General features: G+C 48.7%; 1 pseudogene; it reads left to right on the top strand.

The window, feature by feature from the left end:
• Positions 1–727: 727 nt before the first annotated feature.
• Positions 728–798, top strand: LOC146862142 (U6 spliceosomal RNA; annotated as a pseudogene).
• The last annotated feature ends 23,801 nt before the right edge of the window (positions 799–24,599 follow it).

The raw sequence follows: 24,599 nt of genomic DNA, 5'->3' as shown, positions 1-24,599 counted from the left end.
TGCTTGCGAAGCATGCGCTCTGCCACTGAGCTACATCCCGACCGGCGCGCCCATGGATTCCCTTTAGGCTGGCGCTGTCCTGGTTCTTTGATGTCGCTGTCGCTTGACTGCTTGGGGGTGTTGGGGTGCGTGGCTCCTTGCTCCTCCTTCCTGCCCGTTTGCCCTGTGTCCGAGTGATTCTTCTGCTGCCGGAGTTTGTGCCTGCGGCAGTGTGACGCTCCTTCTGGCTGCTGCCTCTGCGTGTGCTGGTTTCCTTCCGGTTGTGGATGCTGCCTTACCGCGTGGGCTGCCTCTTTTGTGGCTAGGGTCCCGGATTGGAGCCTGACGGGGGCTCGGCATACTGTGTTTCTGCGCTGTTCGCCTGGTCTCCCTGCGCCTTGCGCACTTGTATGTATCCTTGGGTGCCGTCCCTGGTATTCTTGTGGGGCGCTCCGGTACCTTTGCGTCGGGTTCCCGTTCTGTGGCTGTGTGACTTGCGGTTTTCTGCTGCACTTCGGGTGTTTGCGTGGTGCGACGTAGAGTTGGTGTGCTCCTTCTCTTTCCCCGTGTCCGCCCCTCTCTGTCCTGTCCCCGGTGTGTGTTGGTGTTCCGTTCCCATGGTGCTCTCGTGGGTTCTGTTGGATGTGCACTGGGGCTGCTGTGTGGCCCTTTCTTTCGGGGGCTGTTGGCCGCTGGACGCCTCTGTCTTTGGGCGCTTCCTGCTCATCCCGCGCTGCTGGTTACTCCTTTCCACAGAGAAGATTAGCATGGCCCCTGCGCAAGGATGACACGCAGATTCATGAAGCGTTCCATGTTTTAATAGTGGTGCCGGTCCTCCCGCTCCTGTTCCGTTTTTGGCGGGTTGCCCTTGGCCTGTTTGGGTGGCGGTGGCTCCTGGTGTTGCCGGGGTTTGTACCTAGGGCCTCCTGCTTGTGCTGCTTGCTCTCTGCTGCTGTTCTGCGTCCCCACTTCCGCCCTCGTGTGTGGTCTACGGGGCTGGGGTTCTTGCCTGGTTGGGCTGTTCCTCGTCCTTGGCTTCCTGGGTGTTCCGGGTGGCTGGGATGGTGTGCTGGGGTGTGCGGTGATGCCGCTGTTTTGGTTCACCGTGTAGGCTGTCTTTTATGGCCTTGTCTCTCTTTCGGGGGCCGGGTCGCCGGTTTGGCTCTCTGCCTCTGCGGCTTCCTGCTCCCTGGCTGCTGGGCTGGCGCTGCGCGTCCGCTGTCGTTTGCAGCGGGTCTGTGCCGCCTTGTCCCATTGCCACTTTTCCCTCCGGGGCTTCTGTGTTGCTCCACTGGGTGTCTGTGGGCTTTCTTGCTTGCTGCCGCTTTGCCTCTGTGGGACGTGGCCTCCCTGGGTTGTGTGTCTGGGGTCTTGGTCCTCTCTTGTCCGCCTGAGCTTGCCCTCTCTTGCTCTCTTGGTCATGCCGGGGTCTGCCTGTTTTTTGGCTTTTCTGCGCCGTCCTGATGCTGGGTGTTGTTGGGACCCGTGCTGTGGTCTGGCCTGGAGTGGGCTGGGTTCCTAGGTTGGTTTCCCTCCCCGGGGGTCCTTGCCTGTGCGGCTGGCTCTGTTCCCCTGCTGCCGTCCGGTTCAGCTGGTTGTGGGCCGTGTTTGGCTGTGCCGTGGGTTATTTCTGCCTCTCTTCGGGGTTGCTCGCTCTGTCCGCTGGGGTACGGTGTCCCCTTCCCTTCGGGGGTCTGCCCTCCCTGGAGTTCGGTGTTGCCATATGCTGGGGGGCTTCTTTTGCTGTTGCTGCCTCCTTTTTGCGTCTGTTTCTGGCTTCTTCCGTGCTGGTTGCTATTGTTTTTTGGTTGCTCATGGCTCTGGCACTGCTGTTTCCTGGTTTCTGGGGTTCCTTGGTGTGACCTTGTGCTCCTCTGCTGCTGCGGCGCTCCTGCTCGTTTTCTGGGCTTGTATTTGGCTTCTTTCGGTGGGTCCTGGTCGCCCCTCCTATTGACTGTGGCGCTCCTACTCTCTGTGGTTCAGCTGGGTCGGAACAGGTTTTTTCCTGCTTGTGGCTCCCTGGGGGTGCCTGTGGCAGTCGGCTTCTCCGACGGTTTGGGTTGGGCCCTGCTCTCCCTTTCCTTTTGCGTCCCCCCTGGGGTGTGTTTCCAGTGGCGGTTCGCGTTTTGGCTCTCTGGCGTTCATGTCTGGTTTGTTTGGGGCCTGGCTCTCTTTCGCTGGTGCTGTGTCCTTGACTTGGCTCTGGTTTCCCCTCTTTTGGTATGCAGGGGTTTCCGGTTTCTGCTGGTTTTGGGCGTCTGGTGGTCGCCTTTTTTCGGATGAGTTTCCTGGTCTGTGCTCTCTCGGTGGATCCTGGCGGGGTGCTCTCTTGGTTTCGTGTCGTGTTCTGGTGGGTCCTTCTGGGCCTGCTCATGCCGGCGCTTTTTTCCTGGGTTTGGTTCACCTCTAGTTGGGTGTCCGTGTCTCTGCCTGGTTCCTGGGGTTCGGTTGGGTGCTGTTGTGCTTCGGTTCCCCGTTGCTCCTGTCTGGCTGACCGCCCTCTTCTTTTTTCCTGGACTGAGGGTCCCTAGTCCGGCCCTGTGTGGGTCTGGGTTTTCGGGGCTTCTGGGTTGGCTCCTCCGGGGTTGCCTCCTGTTGCTCCTGGTCTGCGGGTTTCCTTCTAGTTCTGAGTGTTCTCTGGCTGGGCCTCCTTGTCGTGCTCTCCCTCCTGACTCATGGGTGTCCGGGTTCTTCTGCTGCTTGGCCCTCTGCTTCTCTGCTTCCTCGGGTTTCCGTTTTGGTGGTTTCCTGTGCTTGTTCTTTCTTCCGGCCTTCTGTTTGGTCCGGCGTTGGGTTGCTGGGGGTCTCGTTCGGCCTCCCTGCCTTTTCTTTGCCCTGGGCTCTACGTGGGCTTCTTCCAGGGTTGGTTGGGCCTGTGGGTCCTCCTGCCCTTGCGGGTTGCTGGGTTTCGGTCCTGGATTCCTGGTTCCTTGTCCCTTGTTGCCCTCATTTTTTGCTGTCTCTTGGCTCCTCTTCGGTATTATGTGGGGTCGGACCTGGTGGTTTTCCGGTCTGGGTGGTATGCGCCCTGGGGCTTTTTGTTCCATGGCTCTGGCCCTTGCAGTGTGCTTGGCCTGGGTGTTGGGTGCCTGTGCGGTCGTCCTCATTCTTGGCTTCTGTTTTTTTCTGCCCTCTGTCTTGAGGTTCCGGTTCGGTTCCGGATTGCTCCTTCTGCTCCGCCTGTTCTGGGTTTTGGCCACTCTGTTCGGTTGGCGGTTTTTCTTCCCTGTGGGGGCTTTGTCCTACTGGGGTTTTTGGGTTTCTGTCTCCTTCCCGGTCCTTTTTGGTCTGGTTGGGGTCTGGTTCCTATTCTGCTCACAGGCTCTTGCTGTGGTTCATCCCCGGCCCTGGCCTCCTCTGCGGGGTTCGTTGGCTTTCTTCTCTGTGCTTTCGTCTGGCCGGGTCGTTCGGTTTGGTGTGGTGGGCCGGTTTCTGGCCTGAGCCTTCCTCCTTTTTTGTTGGTCTGGGTGCTTGGGGCTGCGCCTCGTTGCCTGGGCTGGCCTTCTTTCTTTGGCCTTCTCCGGGGGGGTCGGGATTTGCTCGGTGTCTGTTCGGCTGCCGGGTCCTGTGTGCCTTCCTGGTGGTTCTGGGCTGGACGGGCTTGTCCGTCCTTGGCCGTGTCGTTTGGCCTGGTTGTCCTGTCTCCTGTTTCTCTAGTTGGTGGCCTCATTTTTGTGGTCCTGGCCTTGTGTTGTTTTATGGATTGTCTCCGGTCCTGGTTTGGTGCTGGCCGGTTGCTTCCTGCGGTCTCCCCTTGCCTCCTTCTCAGTGCTCCCTTGGGTTGCTGCGTTGGTGTGGTTTCCTGGGTGTGCTTTTGGTTTTGGAAGGCCGGTTTTTCTGCTTTGGTATTCTCCAATCTGTTAATGAAGGGGACGAGGACATAAGGGACCTGGGGGTAATGCTCTATTACTTACCGGTAATCTTCATTACTCCGGGTCCCGTTGTCCTCGTCCCCTTCATACGCCCCTCCCTCCCTCCTGGGCGACCGGCCTTCCTGTCTGGGCTTGGTTGTACAGACGGGATGCTGGGTAAGTACTGCTTATGTACTCCCGGTGGGAGGGGCAGTATTAGGTTCCCAGCATGCCTTCTGCTCTTTTTTTCTGTCGGGAGATAGTAATCTTCAATCTGTTATTGAAGGGGACGAGGACAACGGGACCCGGAGTAATGAAGATTACCGGTAAGTAATAGAGCATTACTGAGCATTCATGTTTCAATAATGCAGTTTGTGTTGTAGAACCATCATCACACTTTCTTGTTAAAGCTTCTGCATACACAAAGATCAATTATCCGGGCATGGCACCAGTGAGTTTGGCTTCTTATCACTGCTCACTGAAAAGGCACTGGAAAAGTGGCATAAATGTTAGTAATTGTATTTTTTGCGTGCAAAAGTTTTTCCAGTTTTGCATGCACTGTAAAATATGTGCTCAATTTTAGCACTTAATATTACCATATATTCGTGAGTCACCATGCTTTGATCGCACATGACTTCTTGAATATTCAAGAACATTTTTTGAGATCACTTAGATGCAAACAATCTTTTTCTGGCAAAGAGACAAAATGGCAGAGATGTCAGAACTAATGTGCAGAAAACAATTTAATAAAATGTCATGAAAATCTAATAGCTTACTCAATCTGGATTTGAACCGAGTAACATGGATCCCATGAGGGGGCTGTGCCTGTAGTCACTTTCTAAATGAGAGGTATAAAATTAGATGAGAGACCCCTGTCCGATCAATGTCTCATAGGGTTATGGTGAAAAAATCATCAGGCTAATCCCGTTCCCACTTACTTTGTCAAGGTCCACCGTCTGTGTTGCATACCTACTTTGGTCCTGACACGGGATCCAAGAGATGTGCCCCTGGCTGATTCTCATGTCTGAATACTTATTGCAAGCCAGGTTCCGGATCTGGTGTTGTACGCGTAAGTAAGCGTGATGACATCAGAGGTCAGCCTCAGGTGTGTTAACCCTCTGAGAGTGCATGATTCCAAATGCTACAGTATAGATTTAGCTGTCCCATTGGGTGTCACTAAGCATGTTCACTTTGAGATTTTTTTTGGATGTTTAGAGATTGGTCAACTAATCTAAACAGACCTGAGGCTGACCTCTGATGTCATACCTCTGCATTTGTTGAAATAAACAAAACTACTGGGCATCCACCAGTTAAAATGAGCTAATAAAAACCAGTAGCAAGAGGCTATACTATGAGGAAAATATTTATACTGAACATGAAAAAATATAATATTTGGTAAATAGTGATATTTACTTTACAGAAAATATTAATAACTCCCTAACTAAAATGAGGGCACTAGCGCTTTTGACTGGGAAAAATGTCAGGAAACTGGGTTAACAAACAAATGTACTGCTCTAAGCCTTCAACAAAAAAAATAAGTAAACGTATTGTAGATTAATCAAAATATTTACAATTTGTAAAAATAATAATATTTCATAATAGATCATTAAAAAAAAACTCTTCAGAAAGTAGCACTCATATACAGTTCAAAGTTTTACCATCCCTAAAACATTCCAATCATGCTTTTAATTCTGCCAGCTGTGCCGTGCAATCTCCTAGAGACTGTGTCTTTGTACTGCTAGAATGGAACTTGCAGTCCTGCAAACGTCCTTTTACAATTGCACAAGCTGCGCTGTATTGCTGTTTACTTCCTATTGCAGGCTGAGCAGAACCATCAGTGTAAATGATGTATTCATTCTGATCTAGAGGCATTATTTCATTTGGGAGAGGTTATTCTTGTTCATATTGCAGGAATGCTTGTGTTTTAGTGTAGAATCTAATTTGCAGACTACATCTGTTGCAGTGAGAGAATTAGCCCATTGTATCCAATGCGGATATAGCGTTTTTGCGTTCAGAATGCTAGCTTTTGTAACAGCCTCTAAGGCCGGTACCAAAGTCATGACAATTATTTGTTTCCCCTGATCCAGTGCTCATTCAGAAGTTAAGTCCTCAGAATTCTGGCCATGTCTAACTTTAAGCCCTGCTACCTTCCTCTTTTTAAATTGAGGTTATGATTTTGGTTTATCTTCTTTTTTTATATTATAGTCCAAAGTACGCTGTGTGTCCCTGGACTTTGTCCGTTCTTCTTGTCTGTCTTCTGAATGTCCTTCTCTCTCAGAGTTTTTTGATGAACCCTGAAAGGAACGAGAGGAATGTGTATCAGTATCCTGATACCTGTCAGGTTTTTCAATGTCATCATGATTCCCAAGGTTGTACCTTCTTTTGGAGTGCACCTGTTGAGAAGAACTACTATTGGATTGTGACTTATTTTTTCTATTTTTTGTTTTTTATTATCCCATTTCTTCTTGGAAGAATTAGGTTCTTGCTTGGTGTTATCCTTTTCAGGACCACCCATGAGTTGAGGTTTTGTTCCCCTAGCTCCCAAACTATATCTACGTAATTTGGCATATGTGTCTTCGATAATTCTAGGTAACTCACGTTCCTTTTGTAAAGGAGTGAAATCCTTCAGGCGTTGGCATATTGTTGCTGCCTCCCCATTTATGTTTGCTAATATAATAGTTGATACCTGGGCAAAATTTCCTAAACATTTCATCTCTAAGTTCAGAGCGAGTTCTGCTCCATACTCATTCTGTATTTGTCTTAATACATGTGGTATTACTGATATTGAAGGGATACCATGAGTTCTAGAATATATATTACTGAAAAATGTACCCTAGGAGGTGCAATCCTCTATCTGGGGAGCTATGCCTATTGGCAAGCAAATTGTTAGTTTTGTGTGTTTTTCTTGAGGGCTTGTGTGTGGAAACACTGCCTCTAACTAAGTGATTTTCTGAGCTCTCCAGAATGGCATTTGCCCACATCTAGTGGGCATTTTACCCATTACTGTGTGTAGCATTTGTGGAGTTATTTTAGTTGTAGATCCCTGAATTTGTCTTGCTGGTGTAGTCCATGTTGGTTGAAGTGTGAGTATTTTCATAACAAACTGTGTCAGGTTTCTGTAAAGATTTATTATTGGCATTGTGTCAATGTCAGGATACGGTGTGTAAGCCGCTAGGACCAGCCAAGTCGCTCCATCTCTGCCCAGCGGACCGAACCATACTTTATCTTTTGTGTGTGGGAGGGCACCTTTAAACCAGTTTATGGGCTGATGGTAGGTAAGCAGATCTTCAATGTACTCATATGAACAGTATTCCTCTGGTGTTTTATCTTCAGTGTTAAAATTAAACATGTTTATATGTGCATCTGCTGGTGGCAGTTTGACCCATGAATAGAATACCTCTGTCTTGTATGATTCATGTGCCTCAATCACGAAAGTTACTGTCCCACCCCTTACAGTGACACCATAGTCTGCTAGTTTTAAAATAGGGGCAGTTCTGACATTTTCTGAAATGTTTATTTCACCTTTTTGTTCTCCTTCCTCCACTGCATTCCCATGTTGTGCTGGCACAGGAATGACTTCGTCAGCCATTGTTGAAAGAGTTTTAAGGAAACTGAGATACGGTTTTATGCACAATAGGAAATATTTGTCCTTCAAGCTTGAATAAACCTACAGCTAATACATAGGATATGTGTTAGAAATGGGGGTCTCTAGTTGGCAAGGGCTTGCACCTTTGTCCAAATAGGAACCCTTCTTCCTAGTCAGGATAAGGGAGTTACACTCCTAAAATAACCCCTGCTCACCCCCTTGGTAGCTCTGCACGAGCAGTCAGGCTTATCTTAGAGGCAGTGTGTAAAGTATTTGCACATAACCAACAGTAATACAGTGTAAGCACTACCAAAGGACACCACACCAGTTTAGAAAAATATCCAATATTTTTATATACTTAAGACAAGACCAAAATGATAAAAATCCACAATACAGTACCTAAAAATCTTCAGTTATCAAAATAACCTTGTAAAACAGTTCCTTGATGTTGATAGCTCCGTTCTGGGCTATCACGGCGTCATGAGCAAACAAATCCAAACGGTTGTGGCTGACCGCGGTGTCGCGGGCCAGCTACGGCGTCGGGAAGACCCAAAAACCTTTCAGAAATGCAGGACGTCAATGACCTCTCGTTGAGCTTCTGAACACACGGCGTCTGCGGGCGTCAGTTCCGGAGGTTGGTGCAGGAGTCATCGGTCCATCGATGTCACCCACGTTGCAGATCGAACTCCTCTTTGCTGAAGTCAGGAGCGCAGGCGTCAGCCGGCGTCGGGTGCTGTGGTGCGAAGTGCAGAAGTGCGGCGTGCAGTGCCCTCAGGTCACGGTGCGAGCAGCAGCATGGTGGTGGCGTCAGATGGCATCGTCGGTGAGACCAGGGTTCGCCGTGTGAGATGAAGGCGGTCCTCGTCACGGTGCTCGCACGTCACGGTGCAAGCAGCGGCGGCATCGTTGCTGAAGTGCTGTCGTCGGCGGACGAACTGGAGTCGATGGCACCAGCGTCGGTAGGCCAAGGCTGTGGTGCGGGATGAGGTCGGTGCATCGGGTAACTTTACAAGTGGTGCCCTCGAACCACGGTGCAAGCAGCGGTGTCGATTCCAGCATGGAACGGCATCGTCGGGGATACAAAGGCGTCATCATGAAGCAAGGCGGTGCGGAGTGCGGTGCCCACAGGTCACGGTGTGAGCAGCGGCTCGGTTTGCGGAATCAGCAGGTATCGTCGGTGAGACCAGGGTCGCGGTGCGGCGTTGTGGCGGAGCCCTCTGCGGTGCTTTCAGGACACAAAGTCGGCAGCGGCGTCGTAGACGGCGTCAGGCTTGAAGTCTTTGCTGTTCCTGAGACTTCTTGAACAGGGGGCAAGCTCTACCTCAAGCCCCTGGAGAAACTCACAAAAGTGGATTGCAGAAAGTTCAGTCCAGTCCTTCCACTGCCAAAGACAGAAGCAGCCACTACAGGCCAACACAGCAAAGCACACAGCAAAGTGGTAGTTCCTCCTCACAGCTTCTCCCGCTCTTCTTCTTGGCAGTCTTCTTGATCCAAAAGAGTTCTGAAATCTTGGGGTCTGGGCCCTAATATTTATACTAGCAAATCCTTTGTCCTCTGCAGGCAGAGGGTCCTGTACCTAGTTCAAACAAGTTCTGGGTGCATTCTGCCAGTGTGCACCTTCTTCCTTTGTCAGTGTGGGCCAGGGTCCTCAGACGCACCACAGAAGGTGGAGCCAGCATTGTGGAAGGCAGGCACAGTCCTATTCAGACCCAGGTGCTACTCCTCCCACCCATCTACATGTAGATAGGTCTATTCAGGTCTGTGCTGACACACCCTGTCTCCTGGAGTCTCCCCGTGCCCATGTCACTCACAAACCAGACAGACAATATACAACCTAGCAGAGGCAGACTGGATGGTTAGGCAAGAAAATACCTACTTTCTAAAAGTGGTATTTTCAAACACAGAATGTTAAAACCAACTTCACTAAAAGGTGTATTTTATCATTCTGTGTTCAGGCATACTAAACTCGAATTTCTACCATGTTCCCTGGGTCAGTTAGGATTATATGATGTTATAATCAAACTGCCCATTCTTGCCTATGGGAACAGGTAGCCTTGCAATAGTGAAAAACAACATTGGCTGTATTTCACTATCAGAACATGCCACACACACCAGGGCATGTCCTACCTTTCACATACAATGCACCCTGCCCACAGGGATACCTTGGGCCTATCTTAGGGGTGATCAACATGTAGAAAAGGGAAGGTTTAGGGACTGGCAAGTGGGTGCACTTGCCAAGTCGACACGGTGGTCCCAGACTGCACACAGGCTCTGCAATGGCTGGCCAGAGTTAGACTTTACGGGCTGTTTGCTTGGGTGGCACAATCCAGTGCTGCAGCCCACCAACACCATTTGATTTATGGGCCCTGCAACTCGCAGTGCACTTTACTAGGGACTGACACATAAATCAAATAGGCCAATCATGGAAACACCAAAACATAACACATTTTACTACAGTAGCACTTGCATTTTACCACTGATCAGCAGTGAGAAAAGTGTGCAGAATCATTACACCAGCAAAAACAGAGTCAAAAGCGGGAGGTCAGAAAGCAAAAACTCAGGGGAAACACGCCAAAAGATGCCAAGTCTAATAACATACCAGCTCAGCTGTGGCAAATTTGTTCCCTCCCACTCCAGATGTCTCTGGAATAGTGTGAGGAGGGGTCTCTGAGAGGAGCATGACTGAACTACTCATATTCGACCGCTAAATAAGTACCAAACCAACGTTGGCAGAGTCATGTCATGTAGTTCCTATAAAGGTATATAGGATCTGCATGTTTAGACAACATAAACTGTGGTATTGGTGTACAGACTGATTCCAGACATCCCCACCGGGTATGTTTGCCACTGTACACCCCTCTTACCAGGGATAGAATAGGTCTTGGCTACTATCGAACATGACAACTCTGTCCCATCAGGGATCGTGGAAACAGTACAGTACTTTTTGCTCAGTCACTGTGCTCACTTTGCCAGAATAAATGGTGGGGACGTTTTTCAATAAGTACTTATTGAACCAGTGTAATCTAGTGTAAAATAGGTGTACTGAAACAACCATAAGACAGAAACAGATATAAACGATATTCAGCACCAACAGAATGAACAGATGGTACATATCTACCATAGTGCTAATACAATGGATATATGCAAGCATATAAATACATGACAATAATAATATGTACTCCAATGATGCAACCCTAATTAGATGTATCCAAGTGTACCTAACATGTATGTAAGTGTAGAGCCAAGAATCCCCCTAGGCTGAAGTCAACCCCATTACCTGAAGGGAGAGCCTGGGGGGCCCTGTCTTGGTCTCGAGATGGACCCCCCGCGAGGGATGTCAGACTACTGCAAGCTGGAGTGTCTGCGTGCAGAAACCTCAGCGTCTCGCGTCAGTGCATCAGCTTGGAAGTCGTTATCCTCTGCCTGCATTGGCAAAGATATTATGTATGTATACCCAAATGGTACCCTCAGGGGATTCTACCTTGCTGTGTCATTTCGGCGAGGATGACGGAAGGGATGACCCTTTTTCATAGCTATTATGCAGAAGATGGTAATCCTGCTGTGATTCTGAGAATTTTCATGCATATTTAATGAGGCTAGTTTTCGGGGAAAACCACCCAATATTATGCAGCGCTTAACTAGGTAAAAGGTCAATATCAAAACCCTTTATGTAGTGTAATGCTACGGTAAATCTAGGGGAAGATTTAGGAGAATACTGGGGCCTATATTGGGGTACCCTATGAAACATAATGTGAGAAGTTGGCCTGGTATATGATGTCCACTAGTTAAAGTAGGCACCTTGTACTAGTCCAAACAACCCTTATAGTGATTTAAGAGGTCAAAGATAACCTTATAAAACTATCCAAGTGGTAGCTATGGAGAGCAGCCTTCAGGCTTAGTCTTGAGGGAATGTTAGGCAACTTGTTTTACCAGAATGCAACCTTATTGTATTGGTTAAATGAAAGGAGACCCACACAGTAGGTATAAAGATATGGATTTATTATTATAACACACTCTAAATACCTCACAGTATCTTCTACACACAGATAAACACAAAGCCCACAATACTGTAGTACAGAAACAATCATAAGTATCACTAATACACAGTGGGCTCCAGGGGAAGACCAAACCATATACTAAAATAGTGGTATAAGAACCATGACTCGAGTCAAGACAGAGTCTAGAGGTTTTAGAATCGTTGGGACCCCACCGAATCACCCAAGGTGATTAAGGAGGGACCCCTCGGAGGACGGGTGCAGTGTGAGAACACGACCACGTGCTACGTACAATTCAAAGGGAGAGTCGCGGTTGCCGTTTTACAGTTTAAGGACCCTTCCCAGTGGATTACGAAGAAACACTTTAGAACAAAAAAGGTTGGACAGCCACTCCACCCGTGGGTACCCAAGTACCAGAGTTACCTATCCCAGAGAAGCTGGGTGCATAAGGCTGAAGTGGTATCGGAAACCGTCATCGATCTCAATGGGAGTCTTCAAAGAAATGCCGCTGCTGGAAAGAAGGAAAGTGTCTGGTGGAACACTCAGGTGGATTCTTGATGGAAGGAACCTGAAAGCAGAGGGGACAGAATCTGGGTCACTCAGGAGTGACCAGGGGCTCTGTAGACGAATGCTCACCGATGTCGGGTGCTTCAGGTGTGATGATGGAGACCTTGACTCTGCAGCCACAGGGACCAGGACCAGGACAGGGACCAGGACATATTGAGAACAACCAGGAGCCGGATACGAGCTGTCCCACAAAGTATGTTGCGTGCTGAGAGGTCGGTGTCCAGCGGGAGCACCAACAAGCCCTGGCAGCGGCAACCCAAGAAAAAGGTCGAGTAAGGTTACGGTCTGGCCCAGCAAGGACTAGGAGACTCACCACAGCAAGATGAATCTGAGCAGGCCAAGAGCAACCAGGGGGAGCCCAAGAAAAGTAGTGTTAGCCAAGGGATACTGGCCTCAGACTTGATAAGAGGGCAGCTCCCCCTCAAAGAACATAGGACCTCACCTCATGTGTTCCTGGAGCCTTCAGAGTCCGCAGGAGCTCATGATCAACAGACCAGTCAGTTGCATTACGGTGCCTGCAAATGCAGGGGAGTGACTCCTTCACCCCAAGGGAGATAGCTGCAGTTGTCCTTAATGCCATACAGGTCCTACATGGAGCCTGTATGGTGCTCGGGCACAGACCATGCTTTGGATGGAGAGGGAGACGAAGTAAGGCCCAGTCGAAGTCCAGCAAATTCCAGAGTGTCCAGATGGTTGAAGGTCAGTGGTTTCTTGTTCAGAATGTTGTCCACATCGAATCTGGGGTCCTCCAGCCAGCTTAGCCCGTGAGTACCCACAGGAGAGGGTTGGACAGATTCAGGGGACCCTCGAAGGGGAAGGTCAGAACAGTGGGGAGGATACTCCCCTGTCCTTTGTCCAGTTTCATGCCGGAGCAAGAGCCAATGGCTCCCAAGACTGGTTTGAACTGGACTATGCACAGGAACACCAAGGGCCATATTATCAAGAATGGCACAGACATTATCGCTGCTTTAGTGGCAGGAAACTGCCGCTAAAGCGGCAATAAGGGGCTTGATAATATGCCCTAGATAATTCCAATAGAAGCCCAGGTTCTGGTGTCAAGGACATCAAACCTGGGCTTCTATTGGAATTCTCTAGGGCATATTATCAAGCCGCTTATCGCCGCTTTAGCGGCAGTTTCCTGCCGCTAAAGCGGCGATAATGTTTGCGCCGTTCTTGATAATATGGCCCCAAATGTGCCCCTTGCGCAGACTTTCAGGCACTTTGGAAGTGCACACACCCAGCCCCAATTCACTAAATCCTGTCTGGGAGTTGGACACACCTCCCTGTGACAGGATGCCTATTGTCCTGCCTTCCCCTGCTCTAGCTTGGCTCAGCAGCAGGAGGGCAGAAATGTGTCTCTGGTTGGCAGCAACCATTTTGTGCTACCCGGGTCGAGAAGGCTGGTACTGGGAAAACCAGGGACTCCACAAAGCTTACTTCAGAAGGTGGAATCATATCTCCCACTCTGGTTACCAGTGTGGAAGTATGACTCCAAGGTGTTTGATACCAAACACGACAGGTTTTGTTGCGGCTGTTTTCCAGAAAGGATTTTACGCGAGCATATAATGCACCTCTACCTATATGTCCGGCTGCGTCACCGACAACCCGGGAGAATGGTCTCCGAAGGCTGCAGGGGCACCCTCTCACGTAAAACCTAGCACCCTGCCTTCAGGATTGTTAAGGCCTGCTCAAGGGGTGACTGATAGCTTTTAAGTGTAGTGACCTATAGATATAGTAAAGCTATATCTAAAGTAAATGGTTCATGCACCATCTAACACAGACTGCAATGGCAGGCCTGTAGTTCTGTTTTGCATGGCCACTCATGGGTGGCATAATACATGCTTCAGCCCATGAGAGGCCTCTGGGGTACCTATGCCCTGGGTACATGTGTACTAGGGACTGACAACGGTACCCCAGTATCCAATCTGAAGTGTACCTAAGTACATGGCATAACATTTTAGGGAGAAAGCAGATAGACTGGGGTCCTGATTAGCAGGATCCCAGCCAGACTAGTCAATTTTCAATTTTTCAATTCAATTCAAGAATCTTTATTCGGTGATTAAAAAACACCATAAAAGCACACATACATATACATAGATAAAACAGCATTAAATATTAGTCAAGATCCTTGTGCATAAATAACAATAAAATACTAACATACAATGCTGTAAATTTAAAACAGGGAGTCACAAGTCTTTTAATCCTCTCCCCTCGTCTTCCTTAGTCGGACCGCAACCTTGATAAAATTCATAACACAACACAAGGTTAGCGGGTCAGAAGCTTTTTGCAAGTAGATTAGTGCATCTCTGGCATGTTCCAGGTGGGCCTTTTTTAGGATGTCTACTAGGAATCTACGCCTGGGCATTGAATAATAGGGACAGAGCAAAGTAAAATGAAGGGAGTCCTGCGGAGACCGACTGTCGCAGCCGCAGGGTCCCTTCTGCTCGATTGACATGGTAAAACCTGCTGGCGAGGCCAACATAAAAGGAAGTAGGCTCAGTCTGAAACGACACATAAGAAATCTGTCCTGTGTATTGTGTACAAGATACAGGTAGGGCTCCATACCCTCCACACTCTTCACCAAGGTATGAGCCCTTATTGACTTTTTTTCCCCTTCAGCCAGAGCACGGCATTGGGTTTTCCGCTCTAGGAAGATTTCCCCTACTTGTTTCTTGTGCTGTGCTGAAATGGTGGTGGGGTTCTTGAAGAGGTTTCCAAACCCTAGTTCCTCAAGAGTGTTTCTCACATATTTGAGCCATGGGATGCGCATGCAGTGGGTCCTACCTAGGAAGTCCAGTAAGATTTTTCTACTTAAATGCGCGTCTGGATTTACCCAGATTTTTAGCCACGCCACAATTGGCCTAAGTTTTAACAAATCGACCAGATATGGCCTCCCTAGCTCCCTGTGAGCTATGAGTCCAGCAGTGCTGGGTGGTACCCTCAGGATAGATTTCAGATGTTTGTTCTCTTCCTGGTCAATTCTAGAGGTATTCACGAAGCCCCAAACTTCTGCCCCATAGCTTACTTTAGCGCATGTTATGGAGCCGTACAGGTTCATCACCTGTTCCGGACTCCATCTGCCCAACCTCCTGCCATATCCGGCTATTGCCCCGTTAGAGGCAATCATTTTGTTACAGCGCTCTTCCACCAAGGAGTTAAATTGAAGAGCACCATCAAAGGTTACTCCGAGATAGGAGAACGTTTTAACCTCCTCTAAACAATGGGAGCCTATTGTGTAAGAAAATTTTGAGGAAGGTTTTTTGCCTGCCAGGAGCACGTAAGATTTGCTTAGGTTGACAGATAAGTCCAGATCGCTCATAAACTTGACGAACCCATCTATCAGAATCTGTAGGCTTCGTGGTGTACGCGCCAGCAAGACCGCGTCGTCTGCGTAAAGCAGGACAGGGATTTGCCGCGTCCCAACCCTTGGGGAATCTGCCTTTAAGCCCAAAAGAAACTGTTCCAAATTATTAATGTAAAGGGAGAACAAAAAAGGGGCAAGAATACAACCTTGTCTGACTCCACTTTTGCATGGAAAGGAGTCTGTCAAACCTCCCTCCCTGTTAAATCTAACTCTAGCCGTGGTGTCGCTATGCAGCTCTCTTAGTATGGTAATTAGGCCGCTCTCGATCCCCATCCCTGCCATCATGTCCCACAACTTCCCTCTGTTGACGTAATCGAATGCTGCTGCCAGGTCCATGAATCCCATATAAATGGGTTCCTTACTGGCCAGAGTATATTTGGCAGTCAGCATATATAGGTTCAGGCATTGGTCGCTGGTGGACCTCCCTGACCTGAACCCATATTGAGTGTCCGAGAAGATGTTGTTCTCTTCGGTCCACTCGGACAATCTGTTCAGGAGTGCCCTTCCCAGAAGTTTAGCCGAGACGTCAATCAGGGAAATAGGCCGATAACACTTGGGGTCGTCCTTGTTGCCCTTTTTAAAGATTGGCACAATGATCGCTTTAGACCATGATGGAGGGAGACCGCAGGTGATAGCAGTGTTTAGGACCCTGGTCATCAGTGGGGCCCAAAGATCTATATTACTAAGAAAAAGGTCAGGGGGAATTCCATCTGGGCCCGGAGCTTTATTCTTAGTTAGACTCTCCATCCCTGCCGTGATCTCCTTAAGGGTAAATACTACCGGAGGAGCCTGACTTGGGGTTACTGATGACTCTACGTGGGGACCCGATTCATGGTTATACAGGCTCCTAAAGTGTGTGACCCACTGCTCCGGGAGGATGTTAGCCCCTATCTCCGGAGAATCATTTTCTTGAAAGGTCGGTTTATTGATGATTCTCCAGAACCCCGCTAGATCCCTTCTTTCCCCTGCCTCTCTCAGATCTGCCCAAGCTTCTGCCTGCAGGGTGAGTTTCCTCCTTTTGGTCTCTTTTTTATATTTTTCTCTGCATGCCCTGATTACTTGTGGATCTCGTGGTTTTGACTTAAGGGAGCATTTCAGTTCCCTCAGTGCCTTGGAACAATCTTTATCAAACCACCGGGGATTGACCAGATTACGCGTGGGCGCACTGGACCTTAGTAATCCGTCTATCAGGTTGGCAATGTGGTTAAATGCTTCTAATAACCTTGGTCCCTGGACTTCCAGATCCAAACATTCATTTATGGCCAGCAGACCCTTATCGCTCAGGATTTTATAGAACTTTGCCCCATCTATTTTGGACCATTTCAGTCTCCTGCCTTGATCGGTGACCCTCTCCGCGATTGAACGATGGGCATTGGAGCCAATACCCGCCCTATATGCGAGCATTAAAACAAGCGGGTTATGGTCGCTGAAAGTATTCCAGTCTATCCCTACACTGACTACTTTATTAACCAGGGATCTCGAGACCAGAATATAATCTATAATAGACGAGCAGCCCCTACCCTTAAAAGTTGGTGGGAGTGTACCATCCGACTGTGGGTCTACCATATTAATGGTGTGCTCTAGGTCGTACTTAAGCCGAAGCAACCTAAGAGCCGACCCAGTAGGCGAGTGAGAAAAATGCGGTCCCTTCTCAATTGGGCATTGCGCCCAATCTGTGTTCTTTTTGACCAGTGCCGGACAAAGGTGACAATTAAAATCCCCCACCACAAGCAGTCCACCAGACGGTCCCTTATTCTGGGATGTGATTTCTTTTCCTAACCTTTGGTCGAGTTCAGTTAATACCGGGGTGTGGCTATTTTCTAACTCGGTGCTATATATGTTAAAAACAGAGAAACGTAACCCCTTTCCCTGGAACCGAACCGCCTGTATCCCATATGAGAACCAGTCTGGAAAGGACCAGGTGCCTGGCAGGTCTAAATCTACATAGATGGACAAACCGCCCATTGCTCTCCCTGAGCTAGATTTTCGGGCGGGAACAAAAAAACACTTGTACCCCTGCAGATGGTAGTTATTCTCCACAGCCCATGTCTCCTGTACACATATAATGTGAAATGTTCTAATGAAGTCCACCCATTCCTTATTGTTGAATTTGCCCGCTATACCTGCTATATTCCATGAGATAAGTCTCACACCCTCTCCACTCCATTCAGCACCCCCCTGGGCCCTTGGTCTTCTTTCCCACATTGATCTTTGCATTCCCTGCCCATGTCCCCCTCCTGTCTTGTCTACAACTATTTCCTTTGGCACAACGCAGTTTGGTTCCCCCTCACCAACCACCAGGATTTGCTGAGCCTTGGATCTTTGCTCCTCCAGTCTTTCTACCGTACCTCCAATTTCTATACAACCCTGGGGGGCATTGTCTGTCTGTCAATCGACCCCTTCAAGGCCATTTAGGCAATGGAACCGGTTATAGGAAAAAAAGGGTTGTTCAGGTCGGCTAAAAAACGGCCTAGGGTTAAAGGCCTGGTGACTCCCCCTCCTGCCAACCCTCTCCCAGTTGTCATGAGTTTGGGGTTGCTGAGATAGGACTGGGATGATGGGAAAAAAGAACGACACATGGAGGGTTTGGATGGTGGATTCCCTAGATCTGTTTTTCCCTTGACATATATGGGACACCGTTCCTGTGTCCCTAAAACTCACCAGTATGCAGTCCCCTTTAATGGATTTTTGTGTTCTTCCCACCCATGGTACCCTTCTTACCATTATAATTTCGTTATTAAAATGTGTCGGGAGGGGTCTATTTATGTTTAACCACTTGATTACCCTACTTTTTAGGGCACAAAAGTCCTCCGTTTCACCTTCCTCAAGTGGGGGGACACCTGCCATAACGACAGTAAAAGCATTGGTCTCTGGAGGTAAATTGGGTCTGCGTGGTCTCAGGGTGAGCTTCATTAAAGGGGTCGGGGTGCTCTTGTCTACCGGCTGTGCCGGGGGTACAGATCCTAAAGGAGGGTTGGGCATATTGGTGTTAGGGGGCTTAGCTGATGCAGGCTTTGGCCTTGTGGGTTGTTGCGAGGGTGCCACATTCACAGCTTGTGGAGGGACTGGATTGGCGACACTATTTGCCGACTGCTTAGGGGCTACAGTGGAGGGAGTGGACTCTGATTGCCTTCCCTGTTTGCCAGCTGGAGTTTTCAGACTGCCCAATGTGGCCTCTAAAATGGTTAGTCTGATCTCAATCTTTTTAATACTCTCGCTGATCGGTAATAACAGGGACCTTAGCAAAAATTCTAGGTTTCCCAGCGGGACAACAGACAAGGGAATATTAGCAATACCAACTCCTGTGTCTTTTATCATAGTAGGAGCTGGATCCTCATGAGCAATGGGTTTAGGGTGTAAATCGACCAATGGTTTCTCTACTAATGTGGGGGTTTTTAAAAACTTCCCAAAATCCGAGTGTGGAACCTTGGGTTTGCTCTTTCCTTGAACTCCCCTCGATTTCCTCCTGCGTTTATTTGGAGGAGGTCCAAAGGCTACTTGTGTGTTAGTTGGCTTAGATTTAGTTTTCCCAATCTTCAAGGCTGGAGGGGCCGGAGGGGGTTGGGACACTAAATCAATGGTCACCCTTGGGGGGCTAGAACTAATTTCTGGGGCTATACTCAAGGCTTCAACTGGTGACATGTTAGTGCAATCCCTCAGCAATAGTGGGACATCATCAATTCGGGACAACTCCTCCCTTGGTAAAATAAGTTGGTCTCCGAGGGGCGTGTTTTTCATATTATCTATTGAGCGTCTCCGTTCTGCCCTTAACCTGGACAGATTACACTCTTTGTCCCCCTCCCCCACTGCCCGGGAGAAATAATTCTCTAGAGTCCTATTCTTTGCTCCACCCGGTTTTAGTGGGGTGCTCTCCCTTGCAGGGGACGGCATAATGTTCACAATAAATTAAACTCGGCGGGCGGCTCCACCGAGTGTAAGAGACCAGGGGTCGGAAGCACAATCCAAGAGGGTAGGCCCAGCCCGGCCACCTTCGGCCCCGGACGGCCACAGACGGTCCCGCCCTTGTCCCGGGCTTCTCCCGGCGCCCTCCCGCGCGCTCCCGCGCCGCGGAAGAAGCTGCACCTGATATAGGGGGAGGGTGCTTAGGGGGTGTGGCCAGCAGGGAGAGCGTCCAGGTGCAGGAAATGATGGCAGCACAGGGACTCCTGGGCAATGGAGTCCCTGATCCTCACCTGGCGCTCGCAGCCCTGCTCCCCGAGATTCAGGCAGCTCCCCTGTCAGGAATCAGCAACGATGCGCCCAGGCACACGGGCGAAGCGGGACCCGCGGAGCGGGTTCCGCGAGGTGCAGCAGCAGAACAAACAGCCCAAGAGGAAGGACCTCGCAGGACAGAGCTCGCGCTCACAAGTCAGTCAATGTCTCCCAAAGAGCTAGGGACAAGCAGGCTCTTTTCAGCTGTGCTTAGGGGGCGTGGCCAGCAGGGAGAGCGTCCAGGTGCAGGAAATGATGGCAGCACAGGGACTCCTGGGCAATGGAGTCCCTGATCCTCACCTGGCGCTCGCAGCCCTGCTCCCCGAGATTCAGGCAGCTCCCCTGTCAGGAATCAGCAACGATGCGCCCAGGCACACGGGCGAAGCGGGACCCGCGGAGCGGGTTCCGCGAGGTGCAGCAGCAGAACAAACAGCCCAAGAGGAAGGACCTCGCAGGACAGAGCTCGCGCTCACAGGTCAGTCAATGTCTCCCAAAGAGCTAGGGACAAGCAGGCTCTTTTCAGCTGTGCTTAGGGGGCGTGGCCAGCAGGGAGAGCGTCCAGGTGCAGGAAATGATGGCAGCACAGGGACTCCTGGGCAATGGAGTCCCTGATCCTCACCTGGCGCTCGCAGCCCTGCTCCCCGAGATTCAGGCAGCTCCCCTGTCAGGAATCAGCAACGATGCGCCCAGGCACACGGGCGAAGCGGGACCCGCGGAGCGGGTTCCGCGAGGTGCAGCAGCAGAACAAACAGCCCAAGAGGAAGGACCTCGCAGGACAGAGCTCGCGCTCACAGGTCAGTTAGACTAGTCAAAACGGTGAAACATCAAGCAAAAAGTGGGAGTAACCATAAGAAGCTGACCCTACTTTCCTACCCATAAGATTAGAGTGATGATCCTCATAATCATCCTCTGACAAACATAGCGCTACCAAACCATGATGAGACGCTTGCACACTGCATGCGTTTGCACGGCACAATGACTCGAATTAAAACGATTTCAGTACATTTCCTAGACTCTATTCATGGCTTCTGTTTTGTTTCTAGAAAGTGAAATATATATTCGCCACTCCATTCATTGTCCCTGTGCTGGTGGCCTGCTTTCACTGCAGCTTGTGTGTGCAGGCTATTCATGTTGTTTCTCCGTTGCTGCAGCACTTAACTCGTCAACTCTGGGGCTAGTAATAGTAAATCTACACTTGCCTGATGATAATTTGGGAGTTATTATTATGGTCCCAGTACATCCCTAGGGCCTTATCATGAGCATATTAGTCGGAATTTCTCCGAATTATATGTATGAAGGTTGGATGCTTTGAGCCCAAAAAGCAGTTACTTGTCTGTGTGCTCAGCCACTGCATTTGAGCCTGTCGCGTCCTCAGTAAGTCTATATTTCTAGGGTCGATATTGTGACATGCGACTGCGTGTGGTTGTATATGAAAGTGACACATCTTCCCCTACCATTCCTTGTGGAAGGTGTGTTGCATAGTGGCAAGTCCGCTTGTCTGCATTAGTTGACGTGGAAAATGGTATTCATGCTCCATTTCCAGGGAAGGGTGCATGCGAGCGTGCAGGTGTCACAAGGCATTGCGATGATGCCCCTGATTGCTATTCGTTTGTAAGAAGTGCCTGTGTAAGCTCTGTCCTATGTCAATTATTGCTTGTTCAATGTTGAAATGTATTTGATACTGAATGATCAAGCATCGTTGATCTGCCTGTATCTGTCTCGAGGTGGAGCAGGAAGTTGTGCAGTTAAAAAAAAAACTCACAAATGTGCATTTGGGGCAAGCTTTTTATTTGTAATCAGAACAACCTTGATGAGTAAATAGTACGTAGACATGCACTCTTGCATGGACCTCTTTTCTTGATCAACACTGTTGTCGTTTTTGATTTTCATGTGGTGGTGGTGAAGATCACTTTGCCATTTGCATCTAAAGATTTGGCATTATCTCCCATATTTCTCCTCCTGCAACCACCTTAATTGTTATATTTGTTTGACGTTCTCTACAGTAGCATATTTTGGGATAGATCGTTTTATTCTGGTTGATGATTTTATTTTTGCAGCTGTTTTATTGCTGGCTGTTTGTAATAATATTGTGCCTTCATCTCCTATCACAAACTTTATTGAACTTAAAAAAGCATAAAGCACGTAACCCGGAAGCAAATAGAAGTAATTCAACTCTTTTATATAAATGCCCAAAAATCAGGGGCAGATTTACAATCCCCTTGCGACACTTTTACGCCGCCGTTGCGTCACTTTTGTGACGCAGCTGCGGCGTAAACCATGCACCACGTTGCAACTTATTTACAACGTGACGCATCTAGGCAGATGCGTCACGTTGTAAAGCTCTGCACCATATGAAACCTGCGTCAGGTTTCATGTGGGCGTTCTGTTGCAGGGTGGGCGTTCCCTCGCAGGAAAGTCCCTTAAAACTGACGCAGTGAAATCTACAAGATTTCACTGAGTCAGTTTTACGACGCTGCTGCGTCAAATCCTTACGCCTGCTTGGCGTAAGGAGTGACACAACATGTTAAGTATGGGCGGCCCCTGGGCATTGCAGGAGTTGCGTTGCGCTTGCGACGAGACTCCAGCAATGCGCCACCCATACGCCCCAAGATGAGTCACGCATCTTCCTCTCCTTGCACCATGGTGCGCCGCATTGTAAATGCGACGCATCCATGGTGGTGCAAGGGGGGGATTACGTGACGCTTCTGTTCTGGCGCATCCCTGCTGATTTGCAGAGATGCACCAGGAGTTGTAAATCTGCCCCTCAGTGCTCTTATGACATTTGGTGCCCTTCCTAGACTTTTTAGCAATTGTACTGTTGGCTTGATGCCCTTTTAAAGAAGATTTTAGTTTGCTCATATTGTAAATAACGCACATGCCCACCTAAAATATGCCCCGATAGTTTAATGAGGTACGTTCAGACGGTAAACAGCGTTTGATAAAATATCGTTTATAAAAGCATTTCCAAGCTTCACATTTTGGGTGATATTATTTTTAACGCTGTTGGGGTAGTTCGAGCTTTCCTGACCTCAGGAGTGCATGGCCCTTTTGTGCCTCTTTATTGGCCAGCACCACCTGAAAATCGAGCAGTCCCGGGCATTTCAAAGTGATAATTGAAATTTCCGAGCACCGGGCGTTCTGCTGGTTTTCTATCTGTTTCCGCGAATCTTCAGTCATCCCAAAGGGCGCATCCAGAAAACGAACAGGCTTTCATTACAGGAGGCTGCCATTACCGCAGTCTCCAGGAGTACCTCTCAGGACACTCGCGGATAATGGGCATCTGCTCGCATTGTTGCTCTGTGTTTTGTGGAGTGTGACGGCACTTGTGAGACAAATAAGAGAACACTCCTATTCACAAAGAGTGGCGCCTCGAGTACCATGTGCCTCCTACAGCACGCTATGTGTGAATTATCTCTGCTAATTACTGTGTGAAGGGCGACACGCTGGTCCCACAACGTGAGATCGTAATTAGCGCCTCATCATCATCTGGGAGCGTTTTAGTAAAGACCTGTAAATGACTGTGGTGAAATACTCACCCTCGACTACATTTAACCTGTGGCGTTGTGTATATTTTGGTATTTGTATAACGCAAATGTAAGTACTAAGCCCGACAGCACTGCATGTTGGCAGGAGTTAGGGAGAGGTCTTAAGGGGCTTATTTACATGCCTCTTGAGCCCCCAGTGCTTCACTTTTTCCCATATAAAAACTGACGTACCGGTGGCGCAAGGGGCTTGTAAATATGCCCCCACATGACGAATTATACAAAAGCATCTCACTGGTTTATGCGCAGGGTGATTTGCCCAGAATCACACATTATTCAACCAAGTACTGAGGTCGGAATTCAAACTAGGCTTGGGAAAAATGTAAATGACTGTAACGAAATTAGACCAATTTCAGGAGTTTCACATAGTTTATTATGAAAAATTCTCAAAATTACGCTTGTATGCCGCTTCACTTAATAATGCCCCATTCAGAGTGAAAATTTACAGCAAACGCCCAGGGGCATAACTACAAGCCCCTTGCGCCACTGGTTTATCACTTTTTGTGACGCACTGGCGGCGCATTCTACTGCCACATATTTACAAGGACAGGAAAAGCCAACCTGAGTGACTTTTCCTGTCCTTGTAAATATGGCACCTTTGCACACAGCACTTTGCCTGAAAGGGGCGTTTAATGGGTGTTGCTATTGGTTTTCCCATGCAACACCCATGGAACCAGACACGTTTCCAGATTTATGAGAAATCGTAAATCTGGAAATGTGTCTCAATGCCAGGGGAGGCGTAGGAAGGCACAACGAGGAGAAATGTATTAATTTCTCCTCATTTCTTTCCAATTTCTATGCGTGCTGCATTCTGAGGCACACATAGAAAGAGAAAATCAAATCTGGGGATTGTTTATGTACAGGAAGGTATCCCTTCCTGCACAAAAACAATCTTCCCACGATGCAGGCATCCTTGCACTATGGTCCAAGGGTGCAGGCGCATGGCAGCAGTTTGTGCGCCAGTGCAGGGGGTAGCACAGAGATGCATATTGTTGTAAATATGTCACATCCCTGCGCTTTGAAAGTGAATCAGTGCGGTGCAGCCAAATGGCTTGCGGCCCACAGAGTCACTTTCCTTGTAAATCTGCCCCCCAGTTTGAAGTAAAAATTTGTCAATGCACAGGAACAAGAGATTGTGAGCAGCAGTTGTCCATGCAGCTTTTGTTTAAATGCATCCTCGTGCCACAAATTGAAACAAGGACATATGTCGCACTAAGATGTAACTAAAAATGATATATTTGCATGTTGAATTGTGGTACTTAATTTCACACAATTTTGTCGTAATTTTGCCTAATTATGCTGAAGCAAATCCAGAAATTTTGAACACCCCATATTCAAACCTGTTTCAATGGGTTGCAAAGTCAGCAGTTCTAGCACCTAGCCCACATTTCCTACGTGGGTGTTGGAAGTAAAGTCCATATTAAGGGCTTGAATGAGAGACAATGTTGGTAATCTGGGTAAAAATGTATCATTTCATTGCTTGGTCACATAAGAAAACTATGT

This window comes from Triturus cristatus, chromosome 2_2 (genome assembly GCF_964204655.1).
Source record: "Triturus cristatus chromosome 2_2, aTriCri1.1, whole genome shotgun sequence".
NCBI lineage: Eukaryota > Metazoa > Chordata > Amphibia > Caudata > Salamandridae > Triturus > Triturus cristatus.
This window is presented reverse-complemented; position numbering and strand designations above follow the sequence as displayed.